Source organism: Dipodomys spectabilis, unplaced genomic scaffold (assembly GCF_019054845.1).
Source record: "Dipodomys spectabilis isolate Male_0828 unplaced genomic scaffold, ASM1905484v1 ptg000175l, whole genome shotgun sequence".
Classification (NCBI taxonomy): domain Eukaryota; kingdom Metazoa; phylum Chordata; class Mammalia; order Rodentia; family Heteromyidae; genus Dipodomys; species Dipodomys spectabilis.
Genome location: NW_024870852.1, coordinates 1,186,074 through 1,191,976, shown reverse-complemented (window position 1 = coordinate 1,191,976; position 5,903 = coordinate 1,186,074). Strand labels below are relative to the sequence as shown.

At 34.5% G+C, this 5,903-nt stretch overlaps 1 pseudogene; it reads right to left on the bottom strand.

Moving 5' to 3' along the window:
- Positions 1 to 4,718: 4,718 nt before the first annotated feature.
- On the bottom strand, positions 4,719 to 5,105 carry LOC122120161 (annotated as a pseudogene).
- Positions 5,106 to 5,903: the final 798 nt, after the last annotated feature.

Sequence of the window (5,903 nt, the reverse complement as noted above, 5' to 3'; positions counted from 1 at the left end):
GCCACTTCCAGCTTTTTCTGTTTGTGTGGTACTGAGGAATCCATCCCAGGGTTTCATGCATGCTAGGTAAGCACTCTACCACGAAGCCACATTCCCAGCCCATGAGCTAATTTTTTTTATGTTTTTTATGGTAAATTTAGTGTAGAGAGGGGTTATAATTACATGAGTAAGGTAATGAGTACATTTCCTATTGAAGGGTTGAAACGCTTCAATTCACTAGTTGCATTTTGGCATACAACAATGAATCACTTCTTTCTCACCTTAAACCTGCCTACTCCGTGGTTATGTATTAAGTGGTACATTTATGCTCAATGAGGTAAAAAATTTTTGAAACCTTCAATGTGTGTCAAGTACTATCTATGTACTTTCCACATGTGAGTCAGAGAAGGCGGAGAGGAGAATGGGCCATAGTGGGAAGAAGGACAAGGGAATTCTGAAAAGCTGGGTTCTTGAACGAGTTTCAGATTAGTGGAATTCTGTGTTTTGAGATAATTGTGAATGACAGCACTTTGTACTTTCACGGTTTTAGTTCTGTGATAGGAAGCAAGGAGGTTTTGATTGTCTAAACAAAATTCCATTTCAACATTATCTGTGTAAACTGAGTATCTCAGATGCAGATGAAATTTTGTTTTGAGATGTGACTAATGGCAGAAGTTCCCCACATTGACAGAAGGGAAAGATCAGTGTACGTCTCAAAGGAAAATGAAGGCTACAATGTGGTCCCTTGTTTAACTTGTTGACCCACAGTTATAAACAACTGGAATGAGGACCTGTCAGCTTTGCCCAAGTATAACTCACTTAGATGAAGGGCCCTCTAAAGATCCACATTAGCCCAAAGGCTGGTGTCATCCAGCAGGAAGTATCCCTTCCCTTAAATACCACATCAGGAAAATGCATGAGTCCATGAGACCATGAAACACTGCTAGCACATTGGAGATTTTTCACACATGAAAAAATTTTAGTTGATGTGTGGAAACAGGTATTGGTGAAACACAATAGACAATGTGGTGGAGTTTTCTGTTATAGTTCTAATGAGAGATAAATTTTATGTGCACACTAACTCTCTTCCATGTTCAGGCTTCATTTTTTTTCAGGAATAACGAATAACAGGAAACTGTACTCGAGGTATGCACCCATATGGATGAATGTGCAACAGAGAGATAAGATCCCAGTTGAATTTAGTCAAGAAATCAAAACATCTTTGATGAGTCACTTCCTACACCCCGCTGGAAAAAAAAAACCACTCATGTTATAAATAAATGCATTCATATAAAATGTTGGGGAAAAGTAGCACAATGTCAACTTTGCACTTGGCTTTAATTTTCAGATTATCACGTTGGTATGACATATAAAATCATCAGACTTCTCATTTGTTATAAGCTCTTTTAAAATCCATATATTTAAAAATCTTAACATATTTTATCTACTGTTAAAATACAGATAATTTTATGTCAACCATATTGAAAATCATTCTACTTAATCTACTCCCGACCAACATATTCTCTGCATTTGACAGAATAAATTCCTGTCATTGCATTTTCTTTATTATTAGTCTTTCTATAAGTACTTAAAAATAACTTGAATGCCAACAAGCAAGAGGAAATACCATAGTAATAAATAGACTAATTGATGCTGAACTTTCCTCATTATCAAGTAGATGTGCGGGGTTACCTTAAGAACACAGGGTACAAAGAAAAATGGTAAAATCCAACTTCTCCATTGTTTGTCAAAGGGGAAAAATATTTTCAAAAAAGGAAGGAAATATAGGACAGTTTTGTTTTGTTTTTTTCTTTTGCTGCTGCTACTGCTATATTTAATTTGAGCAAAAATCTGTTATCCTTTTTAGGGCTATTAATTTCATTCAAGTGTATTTATTTTGTATCATATTGGCCCCTTTCTAAATTTAAGTAATAAATGATTATCAATAGGATAGATATATAAGACTCAAAAGATTTTTCCATGACTGGGTGCCAGTGACTCATGCCTGTAATCTTCTGTACTCAGGAGGCTGAGATCTGAGGACTGAGGTTTGAGGCCAGCCAGGGTAGAAAAGTCAATGAGATTCTTATCTCCAATAAAATACTCACAAAACATCCAGAAGAAGCACTGTGGTTCAGATTATACAGTGCTAGCTTTGAGTAAAAGAAGCTCAGGAATAGCATCCAGGCACAGACACAGAGTTAAGCTCCAAGACCTGAAGAAAATAAAACAAAAACAAAAAAAAAAGCGCCACCTGAGAAAACATAGTAGTCATTATTATTGATATCACTACGATGACTATTATATATGTAGTCACTGCTTTCTGATGAGACAAAAATCCCCCTACATTTTTCAGGTTCAGCCTGCTTTCCTCTGCTAGAGTGCTATAGAAGATGAGGACTCTCTACAATTGGTCAGAATAAAATAAAACCCAAGGCAACATCAGGATACATTTTCAATGATATGTGGAATAGTAATTTCAAATGAATTGTTGCCTTAGAGTGAAAAAATATGTTGATATGTTTTTTGTAATAGATTTGCTGAACATATATATTCATGCTATGGTTTCATCCAGTTAGACATATTTGTAATAACGCATACACCTAATTAAAGTAGAATTTCAAACAAAGATTTCCAAAGATTTGCATTTGTCTAAGCAGCTGAAGAAAAATGTGTATCTTAATCCTCAAACCATCACTGAAAAGTACATTTGTAATTTTGTGTTTGTGTGTTTGTGTGTGAGAGAGAAAGAGAGAGAGAAAGAGAGAAAGTTTGATAGAGACTGAGCAAAAGACTTAAAATGTTTGTGTATTAAATTTTTATAAGAGAAAACTAACATATTTAGGGGATATCAAGGTGGGATATCAGGACTTCATGGCAAAAAAATATTGTGGTTCTAAACTTTATTTTAACCCATTAGATTTTATAGCTTATTTGCAGTACTTAAGATTTTCCTTTCCTTATGCAATGCTGACAAAAAGAGCTGTATCTAGCATTGGCTCTCTTTGTACTCAAAGAACATACCTGGGATCTCCCCACTGGGCTTGGAAGAAGATTGCACCTTATACAAAACTACTGCATTTTGTGGTTTCTTGCAAAGGTTATTGATATTTTGGTAACTTTTCAACTTTGCTCATTCCCTGTACTTCACCAGTTATTACTGGACTATTCCATTTAGTGAAATGAAAGGAAAACCAACTCTCTAGCTTTATGACACATAGTTTAGTTTGAAATAGCTCTTCGGCTTTTGAACTGTGTGTACAGGTTTATCAACATTCTTGCTCTTATTTACTGAGTGACATGGATTTGAGCTTTGTCTTCTGGAGGTTGTGTTAGGACTATATACAGTATATGAAAGTAAACTCTAGTCAAGATCCTATACGTCAGGTCTTTTATTATGCTGTAAGAGTGTTCTTAACTTTTAAATATATTTCACAATGCGATTTGATTTTTAAGTATATATAATATTTCTTTGTTAAGTTTAGCACCAATTCATATGTCAAAATGATTCTTTTACAGTTCTTCCATAAAATTAAATGCTCCAACTTAAGGAGAATACCACTTTTTAATGAAGAAGGTGGGAAGTAGAATATTGACTGTGACTCATGAAATGAAGATAGTTCATTAACTACCTAATAATGTCAATAACTCTGTGCATAAAGACCTTTTTTTAAAGAAAAATCAATTGAGTGCCTTGTACATGATAGTGTTATAATTTAATATTTATTGATTGATAACATCAAGCATAGTAAAAAGATATTATTCAATTCATTCAAAAAATAATTAGGATCTTACTGACTATAAATGTTCACCTAATGTAATGTGCCACCAGTATTATTTATTCATTTCACCAATGATATGTTACTCAAATACTAGAAAATTCTTTTAGATTACATTGTTTACTACTTCAATGAATGTATTCAACTAAATGCAAATAGGGAAGGAAAGGAAGAGATCAAGTCAGTACTAACATTTCCTTCTGCATTACTCAATTTAGTTTTCTCTTGTCCCTGAGCTTCATTTACTTCAAATACTCATTTTAAAACTTATAATGGCAAGTTTTTCTCTACACTTTTGAAATGTAAATAAATTTCTTTGAATGTTTCTTATGTTTCTTAAGGACTTGGGCACCTTCCCTGGAAATGTATCATCAAGAAAAACAGCCCCTATCGCCCCGTTTCTTTGGGAATGTAGAAGCCCAGCTTCATCTTTGCTTGATGATGAGAAATTACATGAAGATACTTGGAAACCTACTTTATTTGAGGAGTAAGACCAGTTAACCCTTAATTTTGTGTGTATATATATATATATATATAATATGTAATATATCATTATTTTATATACTATGAAAATTGAAAGATTATATATAATATAACATTATTTATAATATATAATATATAACACAATACATATAATATATAATATATACTTTCCTGACTTTTGGCTTCATTAGAGTTAGGTTTCTGATGACATTTAGGGAGGTCTTAATTATATATATATAGTATATTATAAATTATTATATATTACGTACTATATGCAATAAATATATTACAGATAATATATAATCTTTCCATTTTTATATTCCTCGCCTACTCTTTTGTGATGCTGAGGTTGGTGACTCACAGTCAGGCACACAATCATGAGGGTAAATAATTGACGCCACAGATACTTGGTTGCCAGTTGTTCTTTTCTTCTCCTTATTTAATAAAAGTTTTATTTCTCCAAACATACAACTGATTGGACCTGTTCATGCATCTTCACCAACAGTGGCAGCATCTTCACCTTTAATATTTCTAGTATAAATTACTTGAGCTCTGTGCTTTGAAACTAATTTGATTAAGTGAGCTTACTAAGCAGTGCCTGAGGGCTGCACTGGCCAGGGAGTCAGGAATCTTCAGCCTCTCAGAAACCCCAACAGGGGTTAGGAGCTTAGAGTTGGGAATTTCCTTACAGAGTTTGTCCTAAATAGCTTTGTCCAACAGGCCGAGGTTGTTGGATTTTGTCCCAGCCTTTGCCCCTGGACCACTTCTTTCTCTTGGCCTTGTCCCCATACATGCTTTCTGGGCCTTGTCTTTCTTGACCGACTTCCTGGTACCTTTCTTCTTCTTGTTATCTTCGGGCAGCATCTTGAAACCTCAAGAACAGCATGGGTGACCACTGCAGCTTCATCAAAATGTTTGCTAGCTTTTTTGGCTTGTTTGTTTTGCTTTGCTTTGTTTTTCTAATGTGCTTTGTGTTTTCTCTCCCATCAGGTCTATAAAATGCTATTTCTGTCTCCTATACTCACACAATCATTGTGGTTTATACTTTCTGTGCAGTATTAAATACTTTACATGAGATAGTCCACACTATATTATAAAGTAGTTTTCCCCTTGCATGAGCTGGCTCAACAGTTGGCTAATGACTTTAAGGGAGGTAAGGCTAAACTGAATATGTGAGCACAGTGTCTTAATCAAAAGCCTCTTGAAATTGGAGTCCAAGGCAGAGATTAGGTACAGGTAGTTTAGTATGGGAAAAATCTCTCAGAGACTAGGAGTGAGGATATAACAGAGAATGTAATGGGCATGTTTGACAGGAAATTCAATCCTACTTTCTATTATAGATTTGACCAGAGCTATGGGGAAATTACTGTTTGTTTAAATTAGAATCAATGGAGAGAAATAATGGCCTATCACTTTCTTTCTCCATCAGCCAAGGGCCATACCTGTGGAGATAAAGAACTCCCAAATTTCCAAGGTCAGCCATAAATGATTTTGCACATAAATTAAAAGACAAAATAAGGTAAATGAGCTTGATGTAAATAGCTGCTTTCTAGGTGAATATGATACAAGACAAAGAATGACTCCAAGATAACAAAAAACACCAATGATACTAAATGACCTATTCAACACCCTGAGCACAATGCCCACTTCCTTTAGTGGCAA